Raw genomic sequence first — 10,929 nt, 5'->3', positions numbered from 1 at the left:
CCCCCTCTCTCTCTCTCTCTCTCTCTCTCTCTCTCTCTCTCTCTCACTCTCCCTCTCTGTCTCTCTCTCTGCTTTCAGGCTTTCATGATATGAGCTTCTTTCCTCTGCTAGACCCTACCACCTTACCCTTCCTGTCTTGAGGCCAGCCAATTATGGATTGAGTCATCTATAAAACATGAACCAAAACAAACCTCTCCTCTTTTATTGTTAGTGTCAGGTATTTTGTAATAGTGAACAAAAAATGACTAAGATAGATCCTAGTGACCTACAGCCCATCTTTATCCAGGACATCTGTTTTATTTTGTTTTTCCTTGGCCACTGCAGTTTTGTTCCAATAAAGAGGGGCTCTTTCATGGTTCCAATGCCCTGAGAAACAGTGAATTCCTCTGATTCTTTATGTTTTATCTATATTTTTAATAATTAAGTCTACTGGTACATTTTAGATATACATAATGATAGCATTCATCATGGGGAATTTGTATCTTTTTATCTTTAGCCAAAAAATCAACTTTAATCAAACCTGTCCCTCTTGAATCACTTATTTGAATATTCAAATCTCACCAAGGTTGGCAGTAGTCATAATTTACTATAGGTAGTCTTAGTGCACAATCAGACAAATAATGCACAAATAAGACAGATAATTTACAGTAAGAAAATACACATTATAATGTTAATACCAAAAAACGTGAAATGTATTCTCTCTTCAAATTCTGCGAGCATGGCGATATTTTTCAAAGTTTTACCCACTCTGAATAAAACTTCGCATTTTGCATTTGAGAAGAAGGTCTTCGTTTAGGATGGGGTAGAATGGGAAAGGTGAAAGCTGAGAGAAACTTGCTGTCTCTTCAGGCCAGGCCTTCGAAGGAAACCAGGGGGATGGATTTGAGATGCTGCCACATCATAGCACATTTACGCAGAAGGTAGAGAAGGACTTAAATGAAAAACTTCCAATGAAAACTCCTGTTTCCCGGGCAAAACCTTATAGTTGAAGGTGAGACTGTGGAGTTGGAGTGTGGTTAAAATATCATTCCATGAAAAGTAATAAACTAATTGTGCAGTCTCTCAAATAACTATAAAGATATTTTTTCATAGTGTATCATAAATAATTTGACACGCTTTTTCAAGCCTGCACAGTATAAATTTTAAAAAAATAATTTAGTATTATTTTAAGTAAATGCTACTAGGTACAATTCAACTTTTAATAATTTATAATTTCAAATTATCTCTTACTGTTCTGAACTGTCATTCAACTCTTTGCTCAAATATTCAGAGAGAATTTCTAATTTCTTTGAGACATACTATTTTGGTCTTTGATTTCTACCGTTTACTCAAAAGCCTGCTAAGCTGCTTCAAGTCTTACTACTGCCATAAATTAAATTTAATTTAATAGTCTTTATGGAAGATTTCATACTCTGAGAAATCTTTGATTTTGCATTCAAGATCTTCTACCTGACTGGATCAGATGAGGGGAATTTTTTCTTAGGGTCCACTGAGTATAGACATTAACCATAGCTACAAAAGTTTCACACCAATATCTAGATTGGAATTTGATTAAATCATGAGGTACAATATACCAGAAAACTTGATACACAAAATTAATCACTGATAGACTCACTAGATTGCTTTTCCAGCAGTTTTTTTCTCAAAGCATAATTTCTTAAAAAAAAATATATATATATATATACACACATATATATATGGAGTAACTTTTATGTGCCAGATACTAGTATACATAGGAATTTATAAAAAAGGCTAAGATAAAAATGTTTGTCTTCAAGAGACTCACAGTATTTTTAGAAAAAAAGTGGAGCTTCCATTATCCACATGCAGACATATGGCCAACCCACTTAGTTAGCATGCACCCTTAATCCATATTCACACACCCTAGTCCAACCACCTCTGAAAATCCCCATCTATGAGCACACGAGACTTTGGGGAAACAGCTAGATAAACCATAAGATTGATGAAGAGTAGAAATGTGACTTCAGCAAAGTTGAGAGTGTTTCTTTGAAGCAGAGAGAACAAAATGGTCTACATATGTGCTGACCATAAAAACTCTTGCCACTCTGTCAGCAGTACAGACTGATTCTAGGCACATATATACACCCCAAAAGCCATTAACAAGTTATGTTTTCTGATTTGAACTGAATAAGCATTCTACACCAGAGTATTTTTACTAGAGAAGACTTTGGAGGAGAATAAACTAAATATGTTATACAAAAATAGATCATAAAATAAACTAAGCATATTTCTTATTAACTTTCTGCTAGAGATATTTAACCAGAAGTAAAAGAAAAATATCATAAATTATTACCATTTTAATGTTAGAAAGGTGTATCATTTACACCTACTTTAAAAATTAAAGCCCATAATGCAGTTAAAGTTATGAAATCTGTGTTATCTATTATTTCAAAAACATGTACAAAGAGTTTAATTAGTTCATGGAAGTTCACAGCATTACATATGTAGTGTTGTATTGTGGACTTTCTGATGACTTTTGGTATTACTGAACCTATCATCATATTCTGAAGTACCACCACAAATGAGTCCAAATATTATGATGAGTAAATATGGTACACCACCTCCAAATTTTGCCTTATACTCTTAGGTTTAATATTTCATCCAAATAGGATTCTGTTTGAAATGCTATGAGGAACTAAATAAATTTACCTCTGAGTAGTTATATTAAGCACAAATTTATCTTAAAATATGCAAATTATTTTAATTGAAGAAAGTAGTATTTTAATAGCATGTTAACAAGAACCCAGAAATAATAAGACCATGTGTCTGTGCTTGTGTATATGTGCAGTAATTGTGTAATTTTCCATTTTTATATCTAGATCTTTAAAATGTGTCTGCTTTAATAAAGTCAAATAAAATGTTAATATAATTTACAGAGAAATACGTTATATAACATAGCTTTTAAGATGATCAAAAGACCTTGTTGATCATCTCATCTTATACCTTCTTTTGTTTTTCTCTTCTAAATGTATGACTTTTTTTTTTAAACTTGGGCCAACTATAACACATGCAGGGCTATGTGGTAATTTTGTGTTAGAAACATACCTAATTATGTCAGCAGACATGGCTGTTACTGTCTTAAATGCAGGTGTGTTGTTTACAAGTTTTTATTATTCACAGTTGTTTATCAGTGTTCCTTGGATGATCAGGAAACTCTTTGTGCCTCTCTCTATCACTGAAGTAATGAAGGGAGATACCTGCAGTAAAGGCTCCAACTGCAAGTGCTGCAATCACACCTATATTTTGCTGAATTACAGTATTACTGTAGCTTTAATTGGTTGCTCTGGCTGATCATCTTCTGTGTTGTCCAATGAAGCCTCATTATTCATAGGGAACTCATACAAGCTGTGTTTATTTCCTATGTAACTTCTAAATATTTAATTTTAATCATTTGATCAAACATCTCTATAAAATGGTCTCGAGTTTCTTCAGCTGATTCATCACCAGATTTATAATCACATAACATTACAGTAGATCCAGGAATGGGGACAAAATCTCAGTGAGGGAGGATGTGGAACTCTTTTTCAGAATCTTTTTTATTTCTGGACTTTCATTCAAAAGTAGATCCTCAAATAGTATTTCACAGCAATTGGCAACTGTGTTCAACATATCTCCCTTCACTGCCTGCGCAGCATCTTTAGCTTTGGGTTAATTGCTATGAATGTAAGCTCTGCATTTCACATCACCCTTAAGGTTTACAGAACCACTGCAGATCTGGACTGTGGCTGTGGATTTGTGGTCTGAATGCAGGAGCAATTGTATTAGCACTTGGACATCAAAAACTGACTAGGTGCTCCAGTATTTCCTCTAGGTTTTTTTCTATCCTTTTAATAGGTGACAATCTGCATCCTTAACTTGTCCATTAATAAAATGAAAAATCATTTTAAACTTTCTTGTCCCAGGGTGTAAGTACATTCTTTGTATTTTTCTCCAGAGGATAGCTGATAGAAGCTGCATAAAGTGGGATGTCAATATCAACATGAACAGTAAACTCAAGAGAAAACCATGAGGTAGACAGTCTATTTTGATACTTCCAGTCTGCTGGCCTTGCTGAATTCTTTGGATCATGGATATCATAAGTTCAACAAAAAAATTTTTTTTGTAGAAGAACAAATGTAAGGTATCACTCATTCTGAAACTTCTTCCTCTGTGAAATTCCACAGTCGTTTTCTATTCATAGACTTTTCCACAGCATATATTAATCTATGTGGGGCATTTTGAAAGTTGTTTGCCAATTCTACAGTTGTGATAATAAATAATCCAAAAAAAAAACTTTTGGTAGCATTCTGGATACCTAGTGGGCATGATCTATAGCCCATTCTTCATCCAAATTATTGAACTTAGTTTTAAAATGTTTAATGTTCTCACTCTGTTTGTCTTTGGGTGGTGTTCTAGTGGCAAGAATCACATAATCCTTTTGTGAAGAACACTGTCCTATTAAAATATCAGAGACAGAAGGTTTTCCTTGGAGAATTATGTTTGAAAAATACTGGCCAACTATTTCATCTACAATGTAAGTTCGTTGAGAGCTAATTCAGTCTCCTGTTCTAAAGAATGTGCGCGTATGGCAGGTAAATCTATCAGGGAATAGATAAAACCGTCAGGGAATGTAGGTGAATTCCCTTCTATCTTCTTTCTATAGAAGATTAAAATAGGACCTTTTTGATGTAAGTGACCTGGGAGAGGAATATTAAAACCTCATGGACCAGCCAAGCGTAGAACCCATGCCTCCCAACTCCTCCTCTAGAACTCTTCCAAGTTCCAGGACTGATCACTTCCAGTAAGAGACTTGAACTAGTAAATTTTTAAGCTGCTAAAGGGAGGAAGGTAAATTCACAAAACAATGTAAAAAGTGATGGCACCCAATTGAAGATCAGCCTAAATTAAAGATACATATATTTGATATTATGTATACATTTTTCTCTGAATGTGCATGCTTAAAAACTAATTTTAAAATATTAAATTTAATTTCCAAAAATATAATAATATAAGTAACATACAATCTATTTTTGGTTTTTTTGTGTGTGGTTTTTTTTTGGTACTGGGGATTGAGCTCAGGTATTTGTGCTTGTGACTTAAGTGGTGGAACCAATGAGCCAAATCCCCTGCCCTAGTAACATACAATCTGGTAGTTTAATTACTTCACATGTTTCCAAAAACAAATGAAAACTTGATAAATGCTAGTGTATCTCCATTCCATAATCAATGAAGCATTATTCCCATACCTATGATAAAGAAGCACCCAAAATGTAGATAGGCATACAACTGTTTCTATATACAAAGTAGAATAGTACTTAGTCTTAAAAACAAATAAAACAATCCTGTCATTTGCACCACCATGAATGAGTTTGGAAGATATGGCTAATATGAAATAATATTAGCCAGACACCAAAAAGAAAAATAACGTGATCTCATATGTAGAACCTGAAAAAAGTAGAACTCATTAAAAATAGTACAGTGGTGGGTACTAGGGGCTGAAGGATAAGATATATAATAAATTTAAGAAATATATTAAGCATCACGGTGATTATAATTAACAGTATATCATATAGCTAAAATTTGCTTAGGGGATAGAATTTTAAGTGCTATTTTAAAATGTGAAGTAATAGATGTATTAATTAGCTTGATTCAGCCATTCCACATTATATATCAAAATGTCTTGTTGTATACTATAAATACATAAATTTATAAGTTGTTAATGAAAGGTATGTATATTCAAATTTAAATGAAAAATTTATCCTTCAAAGTAGGTTTATAATTTAAAATATTCATTTTTTAAAATATAAAAGTCTGTTTGGATTTCCTAATTCAAAATATCTGTCCTCACTGAGGATGATGTCTAAGATATCATTTTAATCCTTCTTTATATTAAATCTAAAATATCTTCTACCTTAAGTAGTATTATTTATCTGAATTATCAATAAAGATCAATAACAACCATATATAAAGGATATATATATAATAAAAATATATATATATATATAAAATGACCTAATTTTGATTCTTTGAAAAATCACAAATCTACTCTCTTTTCTTGTCTATATAATGGAATCTGAGAGCATTCAGCTAATACACCTGACATTATGGTAAAAATTAATATATAAAAGCACTTTGCAGTTGTCAAGTTTTTCAGGTGTGTTGTGTGTGTTTGTGTGTGCCTGCCTGTGTATATGTACATGTGCTTATAATTCTGTATTTGTCATAATTTCTGTTTTCTTTGCAGTCAGAATCTAGTGGCATAAAGAGAAAGACATGCTCATTATAAAAGAAAAGAATGCAGAAAAGGAGAGAAAAAAGCATGCTTCTTTAACAAAAGTGTATTTAAAGTGACAGATGACTACACTTATCAAAACAACAAACTTTGCTTCTCATCATCAGGTAAATTAATATCTCTTGGAATTACAAAGGGAATAAATACTTAAATTATCATGGATAAATACCTTTGTACTCTAATAGATAAATAACCTTTAAAATTCAAAACCTTAAAATTAGAAGAAATCTGTTTCCTTCATTTCTGAAATCTGTGTTTTCTTCTTTACAAAATAAAGCAATTAATATTGTGAGGAGTAAAATTACAAATCTGCAGGAGAAGAGGACTGGGAGCCAGGGGACCCAGGTTCTATTTCTTGTGTGACCTTAAGCAAATCACTTAATTCTCCTGGGCTTCACTCTTCTCACTTCCAACAGGAAGGGGGTCTAAGGTCCTTCCAGCTTTAACATTTAGTGACACCATGATTCAAATTCAGTTTCTCTCTCACAATGTTTGACACTTGGTGGACACATTGTCAGAACACTTCACACATCTTCTAAAAGCCACAACAGAGAAATATTGGGTGATTAACGCAGAATTCTAAGAAAAAATTTGAAATATCTTTCACTGGATATTTTTACAGCAATTATGTTTATACTACTGGATTCAGCAATGAAAATATGTAGATAGAAGATAGATAGATAGATGATAGATAGATAGATGATGTACATGGATGTTATAGACTTACTTCTAAAAGAAAATCCACTGTGTGAGGTTCACATGAACAATAAAGCTTTGTGATACAGGTATGTCTAACAAAAATTTATTCATATTTATTTTCTGCTTATTTCTGTTTAGCTAATGATACAGAGAAAAACATTTGACTCCATTTTTGCCTAACACATAAAGAGTAATAAAAATTCTGTTCTGAGTGCTTATATATGTATCATATACATATGCATACATAGAAATAGAATTTTGAATTAGTAAACTATATATGTATCATAATGTTTTACTTTATATACATCTGTATCATCTTGCTTTTTCGCAATGAGCATACAAGTACCTAATTACAAACTACAAAAGCATAAAAGAAGTTAAACATTTCTAGCTGTATGTAAAGTAGTGCACATCTCTTTTGTAGCTGTTTCTTCTTCCTTTCTTGATTGGTTTGTGGTGTGTGTGTGTGTGTGTGTGTGTGTGTGTGTGTGTGTGTGCACATTTGTGTATAAAGTGGTCTAGTGTCTTTTAAGCACTGTATTATATTTCATTATGATATGCCACTCTACGTGGACTACTGCCACTATCAGATTCTATGGCACTGTGTCGCTGATGGCCTAGGCAGAGATGGCAAATCTTTTAGAGATTTCAGTGGTACAAAAGTCGGCTGTGGTACACATGCCATAGGTTTGCCACCACTAGCCTATTGCTTTTACTTCTTGATTTGGAAATAGGAGAGTACCTCATATAGTTGTTGGCAGTTTATTATAGTCACAATGTACTCATCTCAGATAAGCCTGAAGATATCATTCTTTAGTTTATTCAACATCCCTATCTTTCTCTTCTCCACAGCAGAAACAGTACATTCCTTTGCCTTCTCCAGCCACAGTCAATATTCTATTAATATGCTTTATTTATCCTTTCACACGTGACAGTATTTTCTGAGTATGTGAGTGTTATTATGAATCATAGTGCTTTCCAAATGGATGCAGAAGACTAGCTTTTGCATTCTTTCAATGATCTTTATTTGAAACCCCACAAGAGCTTCGGAATTATCATCATTTCAAATACAGCTACTATTATACCAATGTGGAATGCAATCAGAATGTTGACTTCTTAATTGTGTATAGTTCTCACATGTGAGACACAAGCTGGTGAGGAAGCATTTACTCAATAGAATGTGGTAGGATCCTTATGAAAGACATTTAGCTCTTACACTGGATCTGGGCACAGCTGAATTTAAACCTTCAGTGTGCCATTTTCTTAAAGATATCTCAAGAAAGAGATTGTGTTATTCCCACAGATGAATTACTGAAGAGCATTTTTGTGAAGAAAGGAAGACATATTATTTTTGGCTCTCCAAATCATAGCAAAGGAGTTTAAATATATTAATTGATTTTATCCATTTTACTTTGGAAAAGTAAACAAAGTGAAGTAGAATAAATGAGTCATATAGTTCCAGCCTACTGAATATTTTAAGCCAAACTGGAATTAATGAGGTGATTAAGGAAAACTGGTGAAAGGAGGAAAAAAAAAAGATGACTTAAAATAAATACTTAATAGTTAATCTGGGTGAACACTTTGTTGTAAACACTTTTTGTCTTTTGAAGAAAGGTGAGAATTTCATTCCAGTGTACGCTCCCCATGAGCATTGCCACCTAGTACAGCTTCAACTGGGGAGGCTTCTCATCCCTTTCCTCACTGTTGCCATGCTGTGCTGGCATGAAGAAAAAAATCCAGGATAGTAGAGGCACACTTCTGAGAAGTACCAGGCATAAGTGGGCATGGACATCATAGCAAGCCCAACACAGTTAACTCAGACAACCATTCCCACAGTAGCATGAGTCAATTAGGTCAGGAGATTTAGATTTGAGCAGTTTTTAAATAAGCCCAAGAATGGGCAGAAGACTAGATCAGTGACCTGTACCTTCACAGTTAAAACATATCTTTCACATTCAAAAGTTCCCAAGGTTGACTTGTTAAATGGATTATGACAGCTGCATTTTTTAAAAAAAAATGACTATTGTTATTATTAGCATTAATTGCTAATCCTACCTTAAAAGAAAAATAAAACGAAAATAATGCACTTTTGCCAAATAGTTATGCCAATGGTGTGTTTTATTCGTTATTCAGAATCATTTCAAGCCTTTCTTTATGCTGCAGTATCTCCTTGGAATAAAACATTTGCTGGCTACTGTGGACCTGATGTAGCTGTTCTAGTCAGAAGGTCAAACTTACTGAACCTGCTACCAGAGCCAAGTTCAGAGAAAATGCATGAAAAAACATTAAAAGTAAAATCTTACAGTGAGCTATAAATACTCATAAATACACGGAAATTTATAGTTCATTATGCTCCTGTTTTGTCCTCTGTGCCAAAGTCAAAAAGCATGCATAACTTGGTTTTAAAAGAAATTTACTGTACATTAGGAAGCAAATCACCTGGTGGTCGAAAACACCGCCAGGTCTCAGCGGGTCAAATAGGTGCTGATTGCGGATTTCAACCAGGTTCATCCTACACAGCTTTACAGAGGAACATTGAATTTTGAATGCAGTGTGTGTGTGTGTGTGTGTGTGTGTGTGTGTGTGTGTGTTTCTGTATCTACTTTTAAAATAATCTCCAAGGTCATAATTGTCAGAAGCTATTTCACCATTCAAATAAATGACAGCAAAATTGTCAGAAAAATTCACAGATTTTTCTCTTTCATGAAGTATATAAAAATATCCATTAAAAAAGAACTAGCTTATCTATAACAATGACACAAAGTATAGATGCTTTATGGGAATCTCATAACCATCAGTTGAAGTCAATTTCTTAAAATTGCTAACCTAAAACATTTTTACTTTTAGTATAACTCTTTAATGTTACTTCAAATGTTGTTACTCTGTACAGACCAGCTTATGATTTTATTTTAATTAATTCTATTTAATAAATGTATTCTCTATCTTCAAACAATCTTGTTACCATGAAAGTAAAAGTGTTTCAAACTTTTAACTTCATGGTAAATTTGAGGAAATGTCATATTGGTATCATATAGACATGGCAGGTCACACAGGAAGCGCTTCACCTCTTGATGAGGGATTTGAAGGCTAACAAGATTGCCAACCCTGGGAATTTGTGAAAAATGAAGAATTTAAAGCGCCCTTCCAGAACTACCAAATAAAAATCTATCTTTTACATGATTTTACAGTAACTCTTATGCACACCAAAGTTTGAGAAGCATGTCTATAAAACAATAGTTTGATTAGCAAGAATGTGGAGCACCAAATGTTTTCTTAGCAAAAAAGCAAAATTATACTTAACATTCAGCAAATTGAATTGGGCCAATCTAATTTATGATCACAAAGGAAGAAAGTTTATGCTATTCTGAAATATTTTGCAGGGCATTGACTAAAGTGTTTCAAAATTGACAGTTTTTTTCAAAAATTATATTTTACAGTATTTAATCACTAGTCAAAATATAATGTATCTTCAGGAAAGTAGAGTTTTGTTTTAATTATATAAATTAAATGTAGACAGAAATAATCAGTACATGATACACCCCACTAAGTAAATATTTTTCAGATTTCCTCTCTAGTGCTGTTTCATCTCACAAATTTATCTAACAGCTTTGTTCTATTTCTCCTTGTTTCCTTATCAATGCAATATAGAAAAATTACAAAATAAAATATCGAACATAAAACATTCTGTTTCATTTCTTGAAGGACTGTGGCCCATGACTGTGAAGAATCTACCTTTCTTCAGTGGAAATTGCACCTTTCTACATCAGGTCAGAAATCCATTTTCCTGGCCCTGTGGAGGGCTGCCTAGAAGGCTGCCTGAGCTGATACTTAATTTTGTACAACAAAGATCGTTAATCTCCAGGTCTCCAGATCTGGCCCTTTTTTGAAGAGTTATAGACACACCTGCTGAGTTAGTATTTCCAGAAATACTTTTAAAG

General features: G+C 33.2%; 1 pseudogene; it reads right to left on the bottom strand.

The window, feature by feature from the left end:
* Nucleotides 1-3,135: 3,135 nt before the first annotated feature.
* LOC104850162 lies at nucleotides 3,136-9,502 on the bottom strand (annotated as a pseudogene).
* Between the last annotated feature and the right edge of the window lie 1,427 nt (nucleotides 9,503-10,929).

This window comes from Fukomys damarensis, unplaced genomic scaffold, assembly GCF_012274545.1.
Source record: "Fukomys damarensis isolate Sample0158 unplaced genomic scaffold, DMR_v1.0_HiC HiC_scaffold_26, whole genome shotgun sequence".
Taxonomy (NCBI): domain Eukaryota; kingdom Metazoa; phylum Chordata; class Mammalia; order Rodentia; family Bathyergidae; genus Fukomys; species Fukomys damarensis.
This window is presented reverse-complemented; position numbering and strand designations above follow the sequence as displayed.